This window comes from Camelus bactrianus, chromosome 26 (genome assembly GCF_048773025.1).
Source record: "Camelus bactrianus isolate YW-2024 breed Bactrian camel chromosome 26, ASM4877302v1, whole genome shotgun sequence".
Taxonomy (NCBI): domain Eukaryota; kingdom Metazoa; phylum Chordata; class Mammalia; order Artiodactyla; family Camelidae; genus Camelus; species Camelus bactrianus.
This window is the reverse complement of record NC_133564.1, coordinates 8,710,783-8,736,315: the sequence shown is the minus strand read 5'-3', so window position 1 is coordinate 8,736,315 and position 25,533 is coordinate 8,710,783. Positions and strand designations below refer to the sequence as shown.

Sequence of the window (25,533 nt, the reverse complement as noted above, 5' to 3'; positions counted from 1 at the left end):
CCAGCAAGAGTTAGAAAATCTGATGAGGGATGAAGGCGCCATGTTTAAATGGGGAAAGTCGAACTTCCTTGTGGACCGTGTCGCTTACGTACTGCTGTGCACACCTGGAGGAGACTTCTTGTGGACCAGGTGTTACATGGTATTATTTTTCTTCATCTTCTAACTGTTGCAAAGCACGAGCTTCGAGGAGGCAGTTGGAAAACAGTGGGACCTGTGGCTTGCAATCAAGTGCATATTATGACATGAATTCTCTCTCCACTCGCTGTTCCCATATTGTGTTCCTTTCATTAAAGCTAATGGGAGCACTGGGGAGCTGTGCAGGGTAGACCAGACCTCAGTAAGTAACGGATGCTTCCAGAAAGGGATGCTGCTTTCCTTTGAAAACATCAGCACTGTAATGCACTCATGTAATATGCCACGGATACATCTTTTACACCAATATCAGCGCCTTCAATTAGTGATAATGAGAGCCCAGCAGGCGAGAGCCGTTCCGGGACCACTGGGAAGAGGGCAAGCGGGGCGGACGATGCTTCTCCTTCAAATTACTTTCTCACAAATATGCCTGTAACTCTTCACTAGCCCCCAGGAAGATCCGAACATTTCAGACCCTGCACCCGACGTGCATGTTCCATGCTGTGTTTCAGAGTGTATTGAAATATTGAACATACTGAAAAACAGCCATGAGTTTCTTGCAGTGATGTCTGTACTGGTAGGTAGGTTCCAAGAGTACAAATAGAAAGAATATGAGATGAATAAATCTGTGAATTATGAATATTTTATAAATGAGAGGTAAAGATTATGTGTGCTTAGAAAAAAAGGCTGAAGTAAAGAGAGACATGTGTAGACAGTCAGCGTCCAGGGGATGTGAGGTGACGGGGGCGGCTGACCCTCCCCATGTTGGGGGATGACCCACTTAACACCCAGCCCCGGGGGCGCCAGGATCTGCCCCACGGGTAAACCACAGCTGTGCTGTGGGTGCGCTGTGTCAATAGTGAGGGAGCTTTTCTTGAGGACGGACCATGCTGTTTATTTTGTCATCCCCATGGGAGGTTCTCAGCACACGGCGGTTTGATGATGGAGTGGGCTGGTGTAAAAATGCAAATTTATAGCCACATCATTTGGAGCTTGTTCAAGTCCTGTGTGTTTTCTGGGGAAACTATGACATAAGAGGGCCATAAGAGGCAGGCATCTCATGAGTGTCTGTGCCATTATGTGGGCAAAACCAATCCAGAGATCTGCCACCATTCTTTTGTTTATTAAATATATCCATAACCTGTATTTACAAATTACTTCCAGTGACTTCTTTGAACAAAACATATTCAGAATATAATGAAATAGAAAATGAAAGCCAGGAGGAATGAATTAATTAACTGTAAATGGAGACTAATGGAATTGCAGAGACCAAAATTAATATTTAATTTTTAATCCCAGCATCTATAGCAAAAAGAGGAAGTTGGCAATTTACCATCCTCTCATTAGCAGAAAAGGGAACTATCCAGATTTTTCTCGAGAGTAGCCAAGTTTTGTGTTCTTTGTTTTCTTGATGTAAAATTTGAAAATAAAATTTAACCTAGGGCTTTATGTCCAGGTCCCAGAAAAATAAAAATATTTGATGTTCTGAACAGGAGGATGTGAAATTCAATAGCACATTACCTGTGAGTGTCCCTCAGAATGATTTTTTAAAGTCAGCTCCACGATACCCAAAGCAATTCAGAGGAGAAGACGCACACGCACACGCACACGCACACGCGCACACACACCCCCTTTTACACGCGCGTTCCTTCAGCAAGGTTTATTTTGCATGTTCCGTTTTAGCTTGCTGTGCTGAGTACGTACAGCAGGCTATCCAGAAAGGAATGAGGTAGAGTCTGCCTTTGGGGAACCATGGTCTAGTTGGAGCATCTCGTAGGAATTATTATAACAGGTAGAATGTGATACATATGAGAAATGGAATGAATATTCACTGATTGTAGTCTCAGTTCACTTCCATCACCTGTGGAACAGCACCAGTGGCAGGGACTCGCCAGGTCCTCATGGAGAGTAAATGTGTCGATAGACAGAAGACCTTGGGGCAACAGATGCTCAAGAAAGTCTCGACCACATTTCTCCAGGGCGTCAGGTTGGTGGTAAAAGTCCGCAATGATGATGTCACGTGATGATGTCTCTACTGCCTGTGCAGAACCCGTCCTCCTTGCCTTCAGTGGGTGACTGATACGACCAACAAGAACTTGTAATAGTACATTTTGACTTTATTCAACAAGTGTTTATTAACTCTTATGTGTTCGTCACTTTTCCAGACCTTGGAAACAGATGCATTAATAGACAAAAGAGGGGAAAATCTTGCCCTGTGCTTTATGTTAACAAATAATTTGCAACTTGAAAGTAACCGTAGCCTCTTAACCAATTTACGTGGTAATACTTTCTTTTCTGGTTTAGTAATTAAAGGGGCATTGACTATTAGAGAAAAAAGTATGTGTTTACTCTGACAGGTAAGAGTAACCTAAAAAGATAAATTTTTAATAACAAAAAAATCATGTATGAAATATTCATGAAACTGGTACATAAGTGATTAAAAATAAACATGAGTTATTTCTTATTTAAAATTGTGAATTATGCATCTTTGCTGTAGTTTCTACTGTATAGTTAATATTTTCTCTGTTAGGATGTTACTAGTTTCTGGCAAAAGTTGCAGTCATATAAAGTGTTGATTTCTATCAGTACATGTTGAATAAATCTCCCACTTGTATTCTCAAAAGATTTTTAATTTTAATGATCAGGAAAACATGCCATAAATACCTGTGAAGCTGGTGCACACACTGATGTTGCAGCTAATGAAAACGCAATATTGTTTCATTATTTAAATAACAGAGGGCAACAGTAACTAGAAATTGTGTATGAACAATATGTTTTTTGAGTAAAAGTAAAAAGAGACAAGCAATTTTCAGAAGTAAGTTATCAGAGAATACTTTTGACTGGGTGGCCATGACCTCCCCTTTCTCTGTAGTGTGCGTATGAAGTTGGTGCCAACCGTGCCTTTAAATCAGTCACCTCCTGGACATTACTAAATTGGTGTTATTAGGCAGGCTGTGAAGCCACAGAGGCTGTATTCACAGGAACTGCTTCATAAGTCACACAAGGTGTGCAGCCACTTTCAGATAAAGGACGGGGCATCCTCCCAACGTGGGAGGATGAAGTGTCCTTCCTCCCTGGTGCCCTGACAGTCATTCCACTGTGATTTCTTGGCACGTTTTATAGTTGAGTTCCTACAGGGGGAGGGAATGGGTTCCATCTAATGGTTAGAAAAGGAAATGTTCACTTTAGCTCATGTCTCTAAAAGGCACAGAGGTTCACTGAAGTCCACAAACATTTTTCAGTCGATGTTCCAAAATCATAACGTATAGCAAAAGGGGGAAAACAAAGTAAATTTGCTACAACTGTGTCTCTCATGCAGCTGTTTCTATAGAATACTCTTAATCAATAGCCAAGGGATGGATGGCGCAGAAGCAGCGTTTAGGTACACATGAGCAAACTCCTAGAAGCTGAGTGATTGGCATACACGTAGGGGAGTGATTTTTAAGTTAAGGAATCTGGTTTTACTGGATCCAGGGGCTAGTTGTGGGCTGTCCCTATGTGGCTACCCCCAGAAAGGCATCTCTAGAGTGTTTTGTTTTTGAGGGAAAAAGGAAATATATTGAACAGGATTTGAACGTAGAGATTATAAGAAAGATTTCTCAGAAATGCTGTTACAGTGATCTGCTAGTGGGCCGCCTGGTCTCACCTGCCTTCTGCCCGCGCACCGCGAGCCCTGGGACTGACCTACCAGAGTCACCTTATAAAGCACCTTCTGTGTCTCTTATAATAAATATATAAAGGGTGATGTTTAATCTTCATGAAAACTGTCAGGTAGTCATTATTCTGCAAATAAAAAGTGTGTTTGAAGATGTTAAATAAAATGCTGGACTGTCAGGTGTGCAGACAACGGCCCCGCTTCAAGTCCAGGTTTCTTGCCGCTGTGCCATAGAACCGTCGTGAGCGAATCTGAAGTGTGCGCAGCCCTCGTTAGCGTCTGAAGACACTCTCGTGGGAAGCAAGAAGAGCCTGTGTTTAATTAATTATTTCCTGGCTTCTTGTTGTTCTGATTTTGATTATCTCCTGTGAATCAAATTTATTATATCAATCAATAAGTTACTCCCAAAACCATTTGGTAAATTTACGTGCTTAATCACAACCTAATTTGGCGGTCAGCCAATCACGTATATGCGTGTGAACATGACTGGTAATTTTCAAATCATTAAACGGAGTTTTTTAAGGTTATGAAATAAACTTCAATAGAAAGTTATGTATTTGTCAAATAAGATTTAAAATGGCTTAAAATACATACCTCATTTTCAACGTTACAAATTAATCCAACATAGACTTTTTAGGTAAAAAAAAAGATTCTGGGTTCTTAACAGTGGTTGGGATTTGTTCTCCCTAATCAAGATAATTTTATTATAAAAGCTGATCAATCTGATATTTTATTTTTAAACAATTTAACATGATATGAGGCTAACTTTACTTTAAATATAAGCTATGTTAATTATCATATTATATACTCTGTGAATAGTTGTTCAAGAACAGCTGAATTCCCGACACATTTAAAGACAGTCCCTGTTCCATCAGCACTTTGAACGTCTCTTTCCCCCAGTGATTACTGAAAGTTCTTCATGAGGAAAGGTTACTGTTATTGCTATGAAGAGAATATAAGGATTGTCAAGAGTTATGTAAGTAAATATGTAAATATTTTGAGAGAACTCAATTTATAACTACTATGAAATGTTTTCTTTTTTGCCCAAACTTTAAAAAAAAATTTACCACATTTTAATAAGTGGTTATGTACTATTATTTGCAATACTGTTTTGAATATATGGCTCAAATAAAAATAAAATATATGTTTATTTTCCCCACTTAAAAAAAAATCTATGTATTTGATTCAATTGCTTTGAACTCATCAAATAATGGTTGAAGGGGCAACATAAATGAAAAACCTAAAGCATGATTGGCTAGTAAATTAAAAGTCAGGAAAACATAATCATCTAAGGCATTTATAATCGTAAAAAAGCAGTTTATTAAAGATTCTCTGACTTTGTACTTTCAGCTAATAAAAGTGTCTATGCATGTCTGTGTATATACAGACACACATACAAAAAATGCATGTGTATACGTGTGTGTGAGAGTGTGTGTGTGTGTGTATGAAGTCACTGCTGATTTCTGGGAACTAGCTACTAAATCTCAAATTATGACAAATTCATTGATGTGCATAAGTATATCGATAAAGAAGTCACTAACCCTAGAAAATGGTAAAATATTTCCTATCACACATTTATTTCCAGTGCCAGTGATATGGTGATATATTTAAGAAGTTAAACAATAGGAAGAAAACGAGAAATACCAGAGTGATGCATTTTTTTTCCTTTTCCTTTTTTCTTTTTTTTAATTATAAGTGACCAGAGACAATTTTGTAGTTTTCAGAAACATATTTCTACTTAGACAAGAATGATTTGGGCTGCATGCTATTTTTAAAACATAACTTTAGGAATATTGTTTCAGATTTTCACATAATTTTAATATGATGCGTATGCTTCACTGGTAGAGGACGGAAGTTCACAAAAGCAGGCAAATATATGAAAGTTAAATATTCTTTTGGAAAGACTCTTTCTAGCACCAGTCAGAGGGTGGCCTGGGAAGGACGTGCAGGTCCCCGTGCAGGAGGGACATTTCTAAGCAGATGCAGGACAAAAGCTTGCCCGTCACACCACCCTCCACGAACAGCTCCGCGTAGGACACAGCTGGATGCAGAAACCTCCGCTGAAAGTAGTCATTTGTATGTTTTCAGGCAAAATGCAGGGATTTACTAGGATTTTATTTCCGTACATTCCACCTGCCAGTAAAGTACACTTGCAAGAAGTAACTGCTGTAAAACAAATGGAAGGTTTGTCATCAGACAGCACTTATCTGTGATCTCACTAGAAGATGCTGTTGTAAGAGAAAAATAAACAGTTAAACACACGGCCAGTAACACTGTTAATCAGCTTTTTCCACTTAATCACTGTGAATAATTTTATTTTCTATCTGTTTTCTAAACTAATGCTTTATTTTGGTCACTTGGCTGGTTTTCTTACTCTGTATTTGAATGGGACTTGTTTCTTTGCTTTATCACATAACAGTGAAATAAATATGAACACGTAAGTGTGAATATCCAGTTTTTTCCATGGAAGAGATTCCTGAAATCTGTGAGGACTTCGAGTCTATATGTGCATGTTGATCTTAACTGGCGCTGTGTTTACTCCCAAAGGAAGTGTTTAAAAAAACCTGTTGGCAAAATCTCTGCTAGCACTGGTTATAATCAGTTGCTATTTTTACTGTTAAACATGAAAGGCCTTAAATACATGGCTTAGTAATGCATTAAAAATAAATGTTGTCTTCTAAATACGCATAATGCAAGAGAACCCTTTGGCAATGTGTGGTCACACTTACTTTGAGAACCCTATTCCTTCCTAAGGAACAACAGAGATAAACTCAGTCCAGGGAGGAAGACACAGCGTGCAAGCAAACTGGATACAAAGATCCAGCACTGCACTGTGCATCAGCTGTGCATCAGGTAGCACTGAGCATCAGGTAGTACTGAGCATCAGGTAGTGCTGTGCATCAGGTAGCACTGAGCATCAGGTAGCACTGAGCGTCAGGTAGCACTGAGCGTCAGGTAGCACTGAGCATCGGGTAGTACTGAGCATCAGGTAGTGCTGAGCATCAGGTAGTACTGAGCATCAGGTAGTGCTGAGCATCAGGTAGTGCTGTGCCTCAGGTCGTACTGAGCATCAGTTAGCACTGAGCATCAGGTAGTGCTGTGTATAAGGCTGTACTGAGCATCAGGTAGTGCTGAGCATCAGTTAGTACTGAGCATCAGATAGTACTGTGCATCAGTGCTGTGCATCACGTAGTGCTGTGTATCAGGTAGTACTGAGCATCAGTTAGCACTGTGCATCAGGTAGTGCTGAGCATCAGTTAGCACTGTGCATCAGGTAGTGCTGAGCATCAGGTAGTACTGAGCATCAGGTAGTGCTGTGCATCAGCTGTGCAGCACTTAATCCCACATTTTTCTTTAGCTTTTCTTCAACTTTCAAGCTTTTTTTTCCTTCAACTTACTTCAGTTTTCCTTTAGCAAATAGTTAAGTGAAATTTTAGGGGAAAAAAGTGACAGAATTAAAAATTGGAATTCTAAAGTTGAGTTGTGTTAGAAACTTACGTAAACAGTGCTTTTTTTCCTGTGAGAATGTAACCAGTGCATTAAACAAACAAACAAAAAAGAAAACAGTTCAATACAATTTAAATGATGTTTTTTTCTTCAAGCAGATGATAAACTATCACATCTGTGGGATTGTAGGCATCTGTGAATACACGGGCGAGCTGAAAGTTCAAATAATTCATACTCCAGGCAGAGAAAGTAATTTGATGTTTAATTCTGCTCTCCGCTTTGATGACTACTCTTATTGAATATAAGAAAATGCATTTGAAAATACAGTCATTTATTTATGTCGTCATGAGAATTGACCTCCAACGTGAAAGCACAGTATTAATCCCTTTTCACTCCTCTGGGCCTCTCTCGCCTTATTTTTAAAATGGAGTAGGATTGTCTGGAGGCTTACATGAAGAAACATAAGGAAAATTACCCTAAAAATCAAAACTATCCCACAAAATGGTGCCATTATTCCTTTAAAAAATTAATTGCATTTGATTGCCTTGTGTTTAAAATTCAGTCAGAAGGGAGGAGTTGTGGTTTACTAAATAGGTTGTCTAAAGTTCTGAGCATGTCACTTGAATAGTCAAATCCCAAAGCATATAAAGAGGGCAAAAAAAAATTCTTGGGAAAGATGTTATGCAAAATTAATGGGCACAGTAATCATTTGTATTTTCGGAACGTTACTAGAAACAGAACACATCTGAACGGGCAGCTGCAGCCTGTAGAAACTCACAAGTGCCTCGTGGAGCTGAGGAGAATATAAATCATAGCTTGAGAGAGAAGAGAACACGGGCAGAGGCACGGACGCTGATGACTGGCCATCTCTGAACGTGGACAGGAAAGTCAGTGTTGTTTCTGTCTGTGGTGCCAGAGGCAGCGTAAATAGAGGGTTTAACATTTCAGGATTTCAGAAACACTTTGTTACACAGTTCACTGCCACCGAAGCCAGCCCCCACTGTGGCCCAAGACCACATGACCCGCTAACACACAAGAATCTGTCTGATAGGACATTCCAGATGCCAGCTGAGAAACTGAAGCTGAAAGACATCTACTCGATGCTAATGAGACCTGCGTCTCCTCGATGATCACCCTTGAGGTTTTCCACCCTCCCTGGCTCAGAGTTCAGCTGGGTCCACAGCAGCATTTCAATTGCAAAACACTGAAGTCTGGCTTCAGGGTCCTTCGCTGTGTTCCTGGAGTCCTTCATGTCAACGACAGAGTTTTCCTACATCGCTTCTCGAGTCAGCACAGACAGGAGGGTTTCTCCTGGCCACGTCCTTGTGGCCGGCAGACCCAGAACCCACCTAATTGTTGCCAAAACTCAGCCTCCGTCCCCACTTACCAAATTGGGACTTGAGGACAGAGTTTTGGGTGAGGAAGAAAAGGCAGACAAAGGGGGTCACCGCGGGCTAATGCCTGTAAGTCTGTGAGCCTGCTGGGGACGGAAGACGGGTTTTATAGGAAAAGTTCAAGAGTTCAGGGGGAGGTGCTGGTTTCCATAGAGATTGTATGCGGGGTGACAAAGCGTTGCCAAGTTGTTCCTGGTTTTGCAGATGCAGTGGTCCGCTTCCTCGGGCTGGGCGTGTTGTTTACCTCTGGCCTCGGGAATCAATGACCCATATGTCCTAGTATTCTGGTGCCTAGAACAAAAGGTGTTTAGGAAGGGGGTCTGTGGAAAGAGCTCTAGAGAAAAACTTGCGCAGTTTAAAGTCAGGTTGGTAAATGCTTCTAGCGTTTCAGGCCGACTGAGGCCTGGGGCCTCTTGCTGCAGTGTCTGCACAGGCTGGGACCTGCACCAGGAGCAACAGATACAGAGAAGCCACGAGGGACTTGGGCGGCTGGGGCGAGTTGTGCACAGCAAGGTGCACAGAACCCCCAGCTGTCATTTCTGAGGATCAAAACCTAATGCCCCCCAACCTAACCCTGGTCAGTGAGCACGAGGAAAGCCCTTTGAGCTAGGGTACAGTCACGCAGTTACAAACACCGTTGCCAACGCTCACCCGTGACGTACTCACCCTGGGCTCTGGGTTCCAGCTTGGTGGCGGGGGAGCTGCCGGTGCGATCTTCCGCAGAGCGTCTACACTGACAGGCGCAGTTCAGAGTTCAGGGCCCACTGCACTCTGCTGCGCTCCTTACTTGAAGAAAGGAGGCGGTGCTCTGGGCAGGCGTTCATTTTGTAAGAGAAAAAACACAGCTTGATGGCTTCCTGTTCAACTGCCACGTGGCACAAAGCAGCAGCCATTTCAGAGGTGTTCGAACATTTCAAGGCCTCCGTGTGAGCGCGGGTTGACGTTCAGAGCCGCCTCTGACACGGGCTCCTTGGTAGTTGAGCAGCTCAATGTGAGCAACACAGTAAACGTGAAATGGCATTTTCGTCAAATAGCTCAATCACATGTTGACTCACAACGTTTCCTGAGTGACAGAAGTGCTGGGCGTGATTGTTTAAATGAGTTGCCTTTTTTTTTTTTTTTTAACTACCTAGGTCTTTGCATACTAATTTGACGGCTTTCCACGCATCCTCCCGTAAAAACCACCTTGTTTAAACATTCCCCTTTTCTCCTGGGGTGAAGGGTCAGGTTTCTTCTTCTGTGAATTAAAGTGACAGCATCTATGATTCTTTTCCACCAACGTCAGATGGTGGTTTTATCATCAAAAATCATCATTTACTATGTCAGTGATACCCATGCTTGTCATCACACCAAAAACATTCCAGACGTAAAACGTAGCAGTCACTTAAACCCTGGTTTAGTTTAGGCCACGTTAGGTTGGAGTGGAGCTTCTGGCCCTCCGTCACCTGTTGCGGATGAGGACAGGAGGCAGACGTGCCCGCACGACTTCTCGAAGCCTTCAGTTACCTGTGGATCTGCTGTGGATAATGACATGGTCAACTCCCGCAGCGGCAGGGTGCCCAGCGGGCTTGGTCCTCGCGTGTCTCCTGAAGACATGAGAGGAAAGATGTGTGAGATGTGGCTTCGCACTGGGGGAAGAGACAAGCAGTTGTCACCAACTGGACTGCGTTTTTGAAAGGAAATACTTCCGGAGGTGAACGATGCTTTGCGACGTACAGCCCCATGCAGAATAAAGGAGAACCTTCAGGAACATAAACTTCACTTGCCTCGGATTCTAGACTCACATTCTGGCGTGAAAAGCCCGAACACTGAGCATCTGTTATTTGCAGGCAAAGCAAATGAAGTGCAAGACTGACTCCGGGCCTTTACGGAGCTTCAAGGAGATTGGAGATGAGGAACCATCATCACGCGTCAAATTTGAAAGTGAGGAGAGACTTAAAGGGTATTACTTAAACGACTTAAGTAATTCCTTAGGGGATAATGAGGAATTAGCGGGAGGGTTAGGAGTCGCCGCTTCTCAGTGGAGAGAGGACGGAGCTGTGTGTGGCTGCCCGGCACCCTCCTGTCCGGGACCGCGGATGGCGGTGTCCATCCTCTGTGTGCACCGAGGGCGTCACCTCCCCCCGCCTCTGAGACGGGCGTCGGGACACCCTTAGACTGGCTCAGGGCTGCAAATCCCCTGGGTGTGCTGACACAGCGTGTAGTTGTTCAGGCCAAGAAAGGGTTGGAATCGTGTTCACACGCTGACAGCCACTTGTTAGATGTCTGGCTGGCCCCACCTCTGGTCCCCGGCCAGTTTCCAGCTGTGTCCACATTTCCGGGCATCTCCCTTTAGCCCGTCCACCTAGGGGATGGTCACAGGGTTCCAGGAGATGCCCTTTCTGGTCCAGAGAAAGCTTCTGAGCAAGTATTCCCTTGTGGGTGGCCACTCCTCTCCTTGTGCCATTTGCCTTGTAAAAGAGGACTTGACGAAGGGGGGACACTTCGCTGAAAAGATTCATCTCTGAAATAGGAGCTTTAAAGGAGAACAACTGGGGAGGGACAGTCGAGGACAGGGTTTCCTGGCACCTCTCCAGCTCCCCATGTCAGAGCGGCTGCTTCCTGGAGCTAACCCCATCCAACAATCCGGAATTAATCTGGAATTAATTGGAATTAAAGAGTTTCGCTGGATCCCTCAGCAGCGGGACTTTCTTTCGTCTCCAGAGACCTCGCACACAGAGTTTTGTCAAGACTTTTTATTTCCTAATTGCCGTACAGGCAGTGAGCTGCGTGACCTCCGCTCACGCTGGGCGGGGAGGGGCCTGCGGGGCCCACACGTGGGCTGCCGCGTGCCCCACACACACGTGCTTCCCTGCCAGGTGGGCAGGTCGGCTGCGTTCACTCTCGAGGTTGTCTTTTTCTTTACTAAGTGTCCTAATTCATCATAATAAAACTCATCTTACAACCTGTTGTCCCCACTGCTCAGAAGTGAAGGACAAGATGGCCATGGCTGCTTTGAAGCCAGTTTTCACCATGTCCCTCTGGATGGGAAAAGTGACTTTGCAGAAACCTGGGATCTCCCTTCCCGTTGCCCAAGTCGTGATCATGCTGGCGATCACGACTGCCCCACGCCAAGCTGGAGAGGGCTGTGAGCGGTCTGCTTGCTTCTGTTTCCCAGGCTGTTTAGGCCCGTATGAGGGCAGGGATGCACCGCACTGTTTGTGGCCGGATCTCAGTCTAGAAAAGTCCCTTTACGGGAGGCTGGACGGAGCGTTGCAGTCTAAGGAAGCAAAGCGTGTGCAGAAGCAAGAAAGTGGCGGTCTTCTCTGGTGGGGTCGCCCTCTGTGTCTGGGGCGCCCACCTCAAGCAGCCGTGTTTGACACGGTGTGCAGTGGTACCGGTCACGCTTTGAGGGAGAAGACAGGTTTTGAAGTTGCCTGGGTACTTTCATGTGAAAAAAATGCTACCATTTTACTGCAAATAAAAATAGTTTACTGCAAACAGAAGTGTGTGTGTGTGTGGGTGTGTGTACTTAGAGTATGTGTGTATATAGACACATTTAAAGTGCGGAACAGGATTTTGATATACGTACAAATTATGAAAGGATTCCCACTATAGCGTTAATTAACACTCGTCGTCTCATATGCTGACAGCTTTCTTTGGTTTTCTGGGGGTTTTTTTGGTGAGAAGACCTGATTTCTACTATCCCAGCAAATTTTTATCACACAGTAGAGTATTAGCATGTTGCATGTTAGGTCCTCATTCCTTATCAATCTTCACCTTGTAAGTGACACTTTGTAACCTTTTACCAACCTCTCTCTATTTCCCCCACCTCCCCAAGCCCCTGGCAGCCACCCTTCTTGCTCTGTGTCTATGAGTTGTGTTTTTTGATTTCACATATAAGTGATACCACTCGGTGTATGTATGTTTCTCTGTCTGGCTTATTTCTCTCAGCACAAGATCCCCCAGGTTCACCCATGATCCGTGTTGTCACAAATGGAGGGATTTCCTCCTTTTTATGGCTGAATAATATTCCACTGTGTGTGTGTGTGTGAGAGTGTGTGTGTGACATCGTCTCTACCCGTCATCCATTGTCAGGCACTCAGGTTGCTTCCCTGTCTGGCCTCCCACGAATGATGCCGCAGTGAACATCAGAGTGCACATCTCTCCCCAAGGCCGTGATTTGGCTTCCTGTTTCCCACAGTGGCTGTGACGGTTTATATCCCCACCAGCAGTGCACAAGTGTAGCCTTTCCTCCACGTACTTGCCAGCATTTATCATCTCCTGCTTTTCTTTTTTACCAGACACCTTAACAGGCACGAAGCGGTACCTCATGGTGGTTTGGACGTGCCCTTCCCGGTGAGCAGTGATGCTGTGTGCTTTAGGTGCCCGTTGGCCATTGGGGTGTCTTATGTGGAGAATTGTTCAGGACCTTTGCCCAGTTTTAATTGGGCTGTTTGGTTTTTCGCTATTGCGGTGTGTGTTCCTTGTGTAATTTAGCCGTTAACCCGTCGTCGTGTCTCGGGTGTGAGACGTGTCCTCAGCTCTTTAGAGCTGGGTGGAGAACTTGAATCACCCCTGGATCACTTTCGATTACACTGCTGACCTCTTCATTGGTTCACTGGCGTGTGAGTCAAACCGAAACCAGACGACACATCAAGTATGTTGTGTGTGACGTGATGCAGCTTAAGTCAGTGTCTGTATAGACTTGATGCAGATGGAAGATGAGTGATACCTTGAGATCCATTGACAGACCTGCCCGTCAGCCGTCAGGGGGTGCATGTCTGTCTGTCTGTCTGCAGCCTGCCGGGCACTGCACAAGCTGTGGGAGTTGATACCAAGGAACACAACACATGGTCTTTGCCCTCGAGGACCTTGTAGGCTAATTGAAAAAATAATGAATGTGAGTGGGGCGTGCCAAAACCGGCAGGCCAGTTTTGTCGAGAGGAGACAAATCAGCAAGGAAACAATCCTGCAGATAAGCAAACCTAGTGTTTTCCCCTTGGACCAGCCCTTCCGCTCCTCCTGGGGGACCAGCAGCAGATGTGGGGAGAAGTTATTTCAGGGCGTCCAGACCTGCATGTTCATAAATGTGAGAGAGTAAATGGTGGAGACAGCTTTTTCTTCCTCTCTCTCCTTCCCTCATCACTGAAGCTTCCCTGCGCTTGTCTGTATCTGTGCAACGCTGATTAAATACGGAAGGGAAATCACTTAAAACGGCCACGAGCGGGCCATGGGCGCACCTGCCCCTGCCGTGTCTCAGGCCGCGTCCCCTCTGCCTCCTGTGAGCGGGAGTGGCGCGCGGAAGGTGCACGAGAGCCTCTGGTAGGCGGGCCGCCCCGTCTCATCTCCTGCTCAGACCTTCCTTGTCTTCATTCTAGAAGAAGTCTCTAGTCAGTGCCTCCTGCTTCTGTCTGAAGTTGACTCCATTCTGCGTGTTAGCACGTTATCCTCCTAAGTGGCGCCTTCTCAGAAGATCTTAGCAGCACTTACTTCTTGTAAAGATAATAGCGGTGAATTCTGTGGCTTGGAGTTGAAAGCTCTCTACTCCATGACCTGTTCCTTCAGGCTCTGTGACTTCAGTCCAAGTGCAATGTTTTTAAGACAATTTTTGAGAGCAGTTGAAGTTCACACTAAAATTGAGAGGAAGACGCAGAGATGTCCCCGTGTCTCCCCGACCCCGTAAGTGCAGCCTCCCCCGCTATCAGCACCCCTCATCATAGGGGCACGTTTGTTACAATCAGTGGGCCCATGTTGACACATCATCGTCACTAGGGGTTCACAGTTTACATGAGGGTTCGCTCTGGGTGCCGTGCGTCCTGGGGTCTGGACAAGCGTGTAATGCGTGTACCTGCCACCGCAGCACCGCCCGAGAGTGGTTTCCCTGCCCTTAAAAGCCTCGTGCTCCTTCTGTTCATTCCTCCCTCCCCCACAGCCCCTGGCAGCCGCTCGTCTCTATACTGTCTCCAAAGTTTTGCCTTTTCCAGAACGCCACGTAGTTGGAATCATACAGCACAGAAGTAGAAATCAGCATCTCAGTTTTATAAACGAGAAAAGCAATGGCTTAGAGACTCTGCCGGGACCACGCGTGAGTTACGTGTTGAGGACCAACGAAGTGAAGAGGTGTACACGTGAAGGATGGTTTTACTGAGCTGATTAACAGCGTGGATGATGCGCAATCACACTTGATTTTAAAAGTGGAAATCCTGCTAGTGAGGAACCGAGTATGACTCAATTTGCGACCTTAATGGATTCTCAACAAACAAGTACTGAGGGCGTTAGTGTTTTGTGAGACCCAGGATGCTTTGCAAGTGCACTGAAATGGATTTCTAAAAATGTCCTGTCTTTAAAATTATGGCCAGTTTTAAGGTGAAAATACAGGGAACTCTTACATATAATAGGTAAATGTAAATAATACTTTTCTTGCAACTAAGTGGAGAATTCCTTCCGGGATTGACTGGATAAGGGAGTAGATCCGGAGGCCCTCCGGCGCACGTGCCCTGGGGGTACCTGTTTCTTTCCCAGCCGGAGCCCCTCCTTCCACTGCCTCACAAGGCCTGAGTCAGAACAGAGGGCCTGCCCTAGATAATATATTGAAATCACAGCAAATGCTTGTGAACGAACTTGTTCGAACGGTCGCATAGGTCACAGGAGGACCCACTATGCAGCGACGATGGGGTTTTTCCTAAGGTCACCAATTTGCTCGAGGAACTGTTGGTGTGTGAGCTCGGAACCGCGAAGGGAACATTAGCAAGAAGTTTAATTTAGGAAATTATTCTGATTTATATGGTCTTTAAGAAAACAACTTTAATGTGTATTTGTTAAGATGAAAATTAGTCGTCACCCTCTTAGGTGAATTTTATGCACAACTTCTTCCTGAAAGCTGGTTCTTTTTTACTATCAACAAAAAGTTATTCAAGCAAGCACCTCGTGCCGTACCATTAATGACAATAATTTATACAAAGCATGGGGGTTCTTTGTGTATTCCGGCAACGCTCAAGTCATTCTGTTTGACTAAATATTTCTGAAATTCAACACACTTCTTTTCTAAGAGGGAGAAAATGAAGGTGGAGTGAGTTAGAAATTCTTCCAGGAATAAATTATCACATAGACCTTCATTTCTTAAACTAAAATTTTAAGGTTCTATTTAATTTTGTTTAAAAACAGCAGTTTCATGCAGCATTGACTTCAAAACACTGCCTTTTAGCCTGACTTAGGTTGCTGTATATACAATACACTGTTGTTAAATGCATGTAACTTTTGTTTTGCCATCAAAATTATAGAAACAAATGTCTATGCTAAGCCACACACATATAGCTTCAATATTTCAAAGTAACACCATTCACCATATGTTTTGTTAAATGTAAACCTCGTTTTTTTGTTTACTCAGCATATCTTAATGTATTTAAATTAAACTATTGTGGATTTTATATTTCAAAGTAAAAAACATCCTACATTTAAAAAATCTAACCCCCAGATATTTCCAGTGCACAATTTTAAAATCAAGAGACATTCAGCATAAATTGGGCGATGAGACTTGCGAGATACTTTGAAGCTAACTGAGGACCCAGGGGTGTGGGGCGTCAGGAGAGTGCTGAACAGATCACTGAGGAAACACCCCGGATTCCCCAAACACAGCTGATCGGCAGAGCCGGACAGAAGGCCCTGGCCTGGCCCCTTTGCCACTCTCTCGTCTGTTCATCCTTCCCTTCATGACCTGATGATTCAAGCTGCAGTGTTGAAAATACCGAGCAAAATATTTAGGGAAAAAATAAAGATAAATAAAAACAGACGCTGACTTCAGAGACCATGTAGCCTAATGCACACGAAGGAAGGGAAACTGTTTCCGTTTCACTGCAGTCTGTAACGTCAGAGGACGCCTTCTGTCCTCCGTAGTTCGTTACGGGTTGCTGTAGTGCAGACGTCGGCCACGCGGGGCGCCCAAGGCCTGTAGGAGAGACTGTGTGTGACCCCCCCCCCCCCCCGCACTGCTGCCCACACCACCCACTCCGATTCCCCACCTGCCGCCGCAGTCACAGGCCCACGTTCCTCTTTGGCCAGTCCCTTCCCTTTTGCATTAACTTCCTTCCATGCTCACTTGCATGAGGACCTAACTCTAAACACACTCTCCTGAGTCTCCGTGTCATGGATTTGTTTTGCCCTCCACGATGTGAAATCCTGACCGCACGCATCTCTCTGTGCAGTTAACCTCTTAGTATCGATGTTGGTGCAGTTAGGACCCTTGATATTCCGAGAGGAAGCTGACACGAGGGACGTGGACATTCTCACCCCATGTGACACAGCAAAGAGGGGATGAGGCTACACCTTGAACCCGTGCCTGTCGAAGGACAGTCTCTGTCACGACCACCCTGTGCTACTGCAGACCCAGCCTGGAGTCTCCACCCCGCAAAGTGGATGCTGGAACAAAGTCTTCCGAGTCCAAAGTGTGTGGTGATCTCACAACAGAAGGATCCAGCAGTGACCACATCTGGAGGGGGAGGTCTCTCTGAATGGAGGGAAACCATCACAGAAGCAGAATACCCCAATCTAGGTCGGTTGTTCACTCAGCCAGCAGTAACGGGGCAGGTGTATGGACCAGATGCAGGCTGGGGCTGCACGCAGAACGCAGGGCAGCCCTGGCCCCGGGGAGCTCTGGGAAGGACAGCTCACGTGCCCCCGACCTGCCTGGGATCTCCAGGAGCATGTTGTGACGGTAACAAAGCTCTGTGGATCCTTGTAAAGATTTACGTTGACCAGCACGGCTCTTCCTATGATACGCGTCTCAGAGAAGAAATGTATGTTATTTTAGTAAATAAATACACAGTAAATACACAGTGCATGTGTTCTTCAGCGATGACTAAAGAAGTAATAAAGTGTGACCATCTTAAAACAGGGAAGAGGGAGACTTCTGCTCATAATGCTGCTTTGGTTTACTTACTAGTGTTCCCGGGAGGAAATACTGAAAACCCAACTCATCATCACCAACACTGACACTTACGTGGTGGAAGACCATGGGCCCAGTCTTGACACCATATGTAGGAAATGTCCACGCAGGTGTCACTACTACCTTTTTCTGACATTTGACTTTTTTGTATTATTTATCTGTTATTAAGAGATTCTCTCAAATAGATTTTGTATGAAAATGATGCCAGAGTGAATTAAGATCTCAAAGCATTTTTGTTGACATCCTTAGTGGACGTAGATCTGTTAGTGTTCTCACAGAGTGAGGTCGATGTCCCTGCAATAAAGACGTATGTGGCAAGGTTGTTAATGGCATTTTTCATGTGCGTTGAAGAGGACCGCCTGGGAAAATTCGGTGTTCAGGGGAGTATTCTGAAACTGTAATGCTGAGGAGACTAAGTAACTTGGAGTCATTTTTCTTCTGTGATTTGCCCCCGGAAAAGCATTTTCCTTTAATCAGGAGGATGAGTACCAGAAGCAAAGAGAATGATGTGATGCATCAACAAAGGTGGGGACATTCGTGCCGTGAGGTTCATACATTCACGGAGTTCTTGTAGTTTTTAGATTTATGTTCAGTTTTGAACTAGAGCTTGAATTTTGAATTATCCTCTCCTCATATGTGAAGTGAGGATTACACTACAATGTGTATGTCTTCAAAAGAACTTAATACATTTTGGAAAGGATATGAATCACCCAGATGACACTGAAGGGAGGTGTCAGCTCTTTATTAGCTGTGAGAGTCTGAGGCAGGAGAGAGGAGTTTAAGGAACAGACACGTCAGACAGACACCTGGTAGGAATGCCTTTGAATGCCTTCATCTCATTACAGTGTTGTTATCACAACGTAATCCTAATCCTGTAATAGGAAGTGCTCACTGGATAAACACACACATACCCCCCCAACACCATGCATGCTCCACTGTCACTGAAAGCAGAAGTATCATTAAGAACTTGAAACATGAAAGTTGAGTTGGCTGTCTACTGACACCGGCACCTGTGGCCTGCAGCCTACCGAGGACGCCCTTCACCCGGCGTCCAGCGTGTTCCTACCCGAGTTTACTCTATGTGAGGTGTGATAATCAGCTTTACATGTTAACATATAAACTAAGCACTCAGTCATTTAACCAATCATTTGGTGCTGCTGTGAAGGTATTCTGTAGACAGTAACACAACAGTCAATTGACTTTAAGTAAAGGAGGTGACCCTGGATAATGGGGGTGGGCCCCATGTAATCAGTTGAAGGTCTGTATCCCTAAGCCTGAGATTTCCTAAAGAAGAAACTCTGTCTCAGGATTTCAGCATCTGCCTTCACATGAGTTTCTGGCCTGCCATCCTGCTCTGCAGATTTCAGGCATGTCGGCCTCGCCGATGTGTGAGTCAGTTCTTTAAATCTTTGTTGTATGAAAAAAAAATTAATAGTTTCTCTGTGAGCTTTTCTCATAACCTCTTGATTTGATGTAATTAAATAATTCAGTGTATTAATATTTAAGTAAAATATTTAAAATCAGGTTTTTTGCTTTATCAATAATGATGTCCGTCAAGCCCGCAAATGAGTTTCTAAATGATACGGCTTAATGTTCATCTTTAAATGTTCCTGGTAGTCTACAGGAGTTAAAGTCTGTAAAGGCACAATTAGAAAGTGCCCCAAATGTTTAAAATTTATTCCATAGTAAATACAGTGAATGTCCAGCCTTGTGTGTGGGGCACAGTGAACACATGAGCGTTTTCAGCTGTAGATTGATTGGGGAAGGATGCACTGCATGCTGAAATGCGAATGCATTTTCAGGGTTTGAATCCCTTACTGAATGACACTTACTATACTGACGTTCCCTGATTCAGAGGAGAGGAAAAAATATGTCTTGGTAATTACATTCTGTGACTGAAATGAAAATTCATAAATAATGGCAGTGGAAAGATACACTATAAAAAAAAAAAGGTGTAAGCCACAGGAAGGCGTTCCTGTCGCTGCACGTGGAGCCGCCGGCACGTTTCCCGCTCAGCCCCAGCGCGGCTGCCTAACGCGATGATCCCCGTGCGCAGGTGCGTTTCCTGAGGTGCCCCGAAGCCCCCTTGCAAGGGATGACATGTGTTTAAAAACACATTATATCCTTAACAGATCCTATTTTATCTCACAATCGTGCCAATGCCACATGATCAAATGCTGCTACCGGGCTTCCCGACCCACCCAGCCATCTGACAGATGGTGACAGGCAGTGAGTCGGGGCGAGCATCATGGAAGCCGTGGTGCCGGAGGTCTGTCTTAGCGTCACTCGGTCTGTAAAGAAACCAGAAAATGTTAGCAGGTTTCTGCACTTCTCCCTGTGACCAAACGAAACGTGTACCTAATGGGAACAGATTTCCAGTGCGGATTCAGAACATCCCCCTCAGGGACGTAAGAACATAAGGGAGCTAACTTACTGCTGCCCTCACACTGTGGTCCCACAGGATAGACACCCCCCCCCCCAATAAATAAGTCACATTTGGTCACTGAGGGCACTGGGTCAGGTGATTTTCGAAGTAAGAGACAGAAAAACTGTTGGAAATGTTCGTTTTAGCAGTTTGTGATAAGATTAACCGCTTTCTTACACTCACCTTAGAGTTTTAAATTTTGAAGGGGCAGTTGTTAATAAAGAGTAGAATTCTGTGACGGAAGGTATTTTTAAGGGCTGAATTTGAGAAACAGAGAGCTAAGGGTGGAGCGATTGGAAAACATGGATTAAACAGCCCCAGACGGAAGGAGGCAGGAGACAGGCTGGAGATGGACAGATTAGGGTCGGGCGGAGGTGCTGGTTCCGGCCGAGAGGACAGTCCAGGCAGTGTTTGTCGATTGGCTGACTTGCGGGGAATGGCTCAGCTCAGCGGGTGCCGGTGCCTTGGCCATCATCTGTTATCCCTTCCCTGCTGTAAAAGTCGCTCTGTGGGCCTCCTGAACTGAACCTTGGGCAGTGTCACGATCACCTTGTCTCCTGGCCGTGGACACGAGTGCTTTGTGGGTTTTTTGTTGTTGTTTGTTACTTCTTTTAATTTCTAAAGAGAAGAATTATTTGAAATGGCTTTATAGATGTAGTTCTCTAAATACTGTGGCTGAGTCCAGTTTTTTTAATTGAAGAACAGTTTACAATGTTGTGTCAGTTTCTGACGCACAGCACAGTGATTCAGTTGTACATATACATATGTTCCTTTTCATATTCTTTTCCACTATAGGCTGTTACACAATGTAGAATATAGTTCCCTGGGCTGTACAGGAGGACCTTGTTGTTTATCTGTTTTATATGTAGGAGTTAGTGTCCGCAAATCCCAAACTCCCACTTTATCCCTCCACACCCCCTTCCCCCCCGGAACCATCAAAGAGCGCTTTGTAGACCTACCATACAGAATCTTTCCTTGTTTAAAAGCCTCATTTCCGACCTTAACACCTGTCCTGACCCATTTCCAACTTCATCTTTTTCTTTTTCCATTTTAATTCTTGTCTTACAATGTTTTGTAAGCTCCCTTTAAATTATTCAAAAGCCAGGGGTGTCACTGATAAAAAAATATATATATCAATAGGTAAGTATAAGTAAATGAATAATAAATCTATAACCAGCGAACACAGCCCTACAGATGTTAATGATAAACAGGAACACTTTCAGTAATGATTCAGTTCAGAAACAAAATAGACATGTCAAAAATCTAAACCTCCTCTCCAGGCTTTCGCCATCCTTTTCTGTCTCTTTCTGGTTTTCTGGGGAGTGAAACAACTAAAACATGAATGTTCACGAAGCAAGTTTTAAAAAAAATGGCCAAGATTTTAAAAAGTGAAACTGTGTAATGACGGCCTTCTCATCAATGACCAGCATCATAATATGAAATCTCGGAACAAGGAAACACGTGCGATCCGTTAAAGTCCGCCTGTGCCTTTCTGAGCTGGGCTGTTTCTTCCCTCCCCTGTAATGACTGTATTTGCTTGTCAGAGGGACAGAACGCTTCTTAAATTTGCTTGCAGCTTCACTTCCAGAAACATGTACCTAAAAATTGAGGCAGCATGTGAAGGGTTTGCAGACACCGATCACACTCCGTTTTCGGACACCACTTGTGACACTGACATGACATTTGTGATCTTTAAAGAGGCAGGCCTCTGATCAGAAACCATTTCGTCTCCGCTGTTTTAATCTGGAACGTTAAGCAAACAAAAGCGTTTTCAGGCTTTGTATCACGCAGAGGGAGTGCTCTGCTCCCTTGGGAAGCACCCCTCTGGCCGAACGGAGGGAGCCGTCTCATCTGGAACCCCCCCGCCCCGGCTCAGCCCCGGGTGCCTGCGAGCAACATACAGCCCACCGCTGTCCCGCCACCCCCCTCTGTGCTCAGTAAGCCTCGGAGCGCTGCTCTGCATGGCATATTCAGATTCAACACACAGTCTTCACTGGGGCTCTCAGATCGTATCCCAGGCAATTCAGATTCATGAGCATTTGAGTGGAATAAAAACAAAAATTGAACTTTCTGAAATTCTTGCAGAGAATCTGAAAGGCAAGTGGGTTTGCTCTTAGGGACACCAGAACCCCTGTGGTCCGGCAGGCTTAGAATCCCCACCCTGAAATCCTGATACATCTTCGCGGGTCTGTCACCTGCCTCGGTGCCCTGTGTGTGGGAGATGCTCATGAATATATATGGAATGAAAGGAATGACCCAAAACTGTTTCTCCGAGTGGGAAAGGTTCATTTGTCCCCACTGTGAACATGAGTAAGACACATCCAGAGTCTCTGGCCGCGCTTTTCTGTCTTCTCCCTGTGGAAAAGGTCCTAGGTCCTCAATGTGTTCCTGAGTCCAGGCTCGGACTGCTTACCAAATGAAAGGCCAGTAAATCGAGAGATGAGGTGTTGAGGCAAGAAACAGTGACTTTATTCAGAGAGCCAGCAGACCGAGAAGATGGTGGGCCAGTGTCCCAAAGGACCATCTTACGTGAGTTAGTATTCAGGCTGCTTTTATACTAAAAGTGAAGAGGGTGTGGCTGGTTCTTGGAGACTTCTTGGCGGGCCAGAGCGTGGGGCGTGTGACAGTCCTTTGTTCTTGCAGCTGTCTGCTTAGGTCTGGTCACCGTGTTCCTGCAAACCTGTAACAAGACAAGTTGTTATCTTCTGTTCTGCAACTTCTTATTTTTATATAAATGAAAAGTGTTATGCCTTTAAAGGTGAAGCCTGGGAGGCAAAGCCCTGAGAAAGGGCTGTCATGCGTATTTCAGGCTATAGGCAACGTGCCTTACAAAAGGTGCAGAGCCCGCGTGACTCAGCACAGGCAACAGAGCACAGAGGTTAGAGCTGAAGGAATAGATCCAACATGGAGCCAGGTTTGTTCTTCTGTTACAAGTAGAGCAGGGTGTAACCAGGGAGCGTACAGGCAGGGAGACGGAGTGGTGGGAAGAGACTGTCCTTTTCTCATTGTGTATCCTTGGCTCCTTTGTTATGAAGTAATTGACCACATATGCATGGGTTTATTTCTGGGCTCTCTATTCTGTTCCATTGATCTGTGTATCTGTTTTTTATGCCAATACCATGCTGCTCTGATTACTGTAGCTTTGTAATATAGTTTAAAATCAGGGCGATGATGCCTCAAGGTTTGTTCTTCTTTCTCCAGATTGCTCTGGCTATTTGAGATCTTTTGTGGTTCCACACAAAGTTTAGGGTTGGTCTATTTCTGTTAAAGCTGCCAGTGGGATTTTGATAGGGGTGGGATTTTGATAGGGATTACACTGAACGTGTAGACTGCTTTGGCTAGTACAGACATGTAAACAACAGCAAAATCCTCTCAAGTCAACCAGGGACAGGTACTATTTCTAAGTGGCACTAATTAACTGGGTGTCCGTATTTTAGAATTAATTTTAACTATTGATATGCAACTGATATACAAAAACTTCATATGTATAATATATTAGTTTGGTCGGTTTGAATGTATATCTCCACTCTAATTTTGATAGTACCTTTTCTTAGTTTTGGTTCTGAAGGGTTTTGACGTCCCTACTCACAGCACCCCCACCCCCTCCTATCTTCTCTCCCCGTGGGACGCTGTATTCGTGTCAAGGAAAGGACACTGCATTTCTTGATAAGATATTTATATTGAACAGAACAGAGCAGGAGAAGTAGCATGGTTGTCATGTGGAATGTCAGAACACTGTGTTCAAGCCCCAAATCCTCTATTGATTTGGTTGATGTTGGCTGACAGGCTGTTGATGTAAGTATAGAAAATAACGTCGTAGGACAAGAGTCAACTTTAGTTCCTCTTTTTCATTTGTCTCAGATGGAATCTAAGTGTCCAAGTCTGTGAACTAGTGAGGTGGGCAACTCAGTACTTTTGTTTCCGTGGACTGAGAGGTAGAGGGTGCTGTGCAAACTCACGGGTCTAGTGGAAAGGCTTCATTCAAACTGAGCGGCTCAATTCAGTGAGGTGTTATTTACTGTCTCTTAAATGGATTCCTTAATAAATTTCAAATATTAAGCAATCTCCATCACTCTGGAAAAGGTTTTATTTCAGTATTTCTTACACAATATTTAAAAGTAGAAGGGAGTTAAAATTCACACCTCCCAGCTGGCAATACTGAGATGTGTGGAGGTCAGGTGATTCTCCTGTCCCTCTCTACCTGAAGTTTGAATACAAAGAACAGAATCTTGTGTTAATGTGTGTTCAGCGCAGTGTTGGGTTTTTGTTTCTCATTTATCTGAAACCAAAAAGCCTCAGGATGAGAGTTACATTTTTCACAACAGAAATAAAGCCGTGGGGGTATCGGGCGTCTGCTCCTTCGCAGGCGCACCCTCAGGGGTGACTGACCTGTGCTGGCAGGTCCCAGCGGCAGCTCTGTGAGCTGAGCGATGATGCTTCCACTCACTGTAAAAAGATGAAGACAGACGTGGAGAGGTTAAAAAACTTGCCCGAAGGCACAGGGTGTGAGTCCATGATCTGGTCTTGAGTTCTTAACCACCACGTTCTAAGTCAGCAAATGCCACCCTGTCCTCAGTTTCATCTGCGCCAGGCGAGTGCTCCCCAGAGACCTGCTGCACAGCCGCGGCCTCCTTCAGTGACGCCGTGCTGCGCGCGGACAGTTCTGTGAGGGGGTAAATCTCGTGTTAAGTGTTCTCGCCACACACAGAAAACGTGCAGTTCTGATTCATCTGTTCAGCTTCGTACCAGATACATGCTTTCAGTCTGTGTGAGGGCATTCCCTTTGTTTCCAATTGTTTTGGTCATTGTAACTAACATTTCGTAACTGCATGTTCGTGTATTTCCCATGAGAGGGGCCCCGCCGCTGGCACCTACGCACCTCGGCCCATGGGGTTTCTCCGTTTTATTAGTTACTGCCAGACGGGCTCGCACAGGTTTTGGCCAGTCTGCTAAATTTGTATGTATGTTATGTAATACATATAAATTACATATTTATATATAATAAAATTTATATATTATTGATATAAGTATATATAATATGTAAATTTATATATATGATATATAATACAAGCCATGTAATTTACATATTACATAAATTTAGTAGATAAGCAAATATATACATACAGAGAGAGGAAGAGCCTTATTTTGCATTATCCCATTTTTTCTCGTGTTTGAATGTGCTCCCCACAAACATCTATTATTCATTTACGTTTGGCTGACTTTTCTATTAGGCTGTTTTGCGTTTTCCCGGTTGTGAGTGTTCTGTTTGTGTTGACTTATGTCACTCATTCTCTGGCACTTGCTTCACTGTGGACACACTCACTGGGCTGGGCTCAGAACTCACATTGCTTGCATCCACCTGTGTTAACCGACATTGGAAGTGGTACCTTTGGGGGCTTCTTACAGCAGCGAGGAGCTCATCATGGGGTTCCCATCCTGTGGCCACCGGTCAGGGGAACGGTGGCAGTTCCCCCCTCTCCCCAGCCCCCCACCAGAGTTCCCTGGAGAAGAGACTCCACCTGTGGGAGGCAACAGTAGGAACCTGGTGGGGGTCCCC

The 25,533-nt window shown here is 44.6% G+C and overlaps 1 protein-coding gene and 1 long non-coding RNA gene across 7 annotated transcripts in view; one reads left to right on the top strand and one right to left on the bottom strand.

Moving 5' to 3' along the window:
- Positions 1 to 25,533, top strand: part of CSMD1 (CUB and Sushi multiple domains 1) — a 1,327,842-nt gene that overhangs the window by 718,838 nt on the left and 583,471 nt on the right. The gene's annotated exons all lie outside the window — the stretch shown is intronic.
- The window catches only part of LOC105075969 (uncharacterized), a 114,150-nt gene continuing 110,567 nt past the window's right edge, over positions 21,951 to 25,533 (bottom strand). For 3 of the 6 annotated variants that reach the window (XR_006728024.2, XR_006728021.2, XR_006728023.2), the window contains exons 7-8: positions 24,366 to 24,422; positions 21,952 to 22,656 (exon numbers count right to left, since the gene is read on the bottom strand). This is a non-coding gene — a long non-coding RNA (uncharacterized LOC105075969). Of the gene's footprint in view, positions 22,657 to 24,365; positions 24,423 to 25,533 lie in introns of all 6 variants that reach the window. The other 3 variants (XR_835962.3, XR_006728022.2, XR_012502465.1) reach the window with 2 other exon arrangements.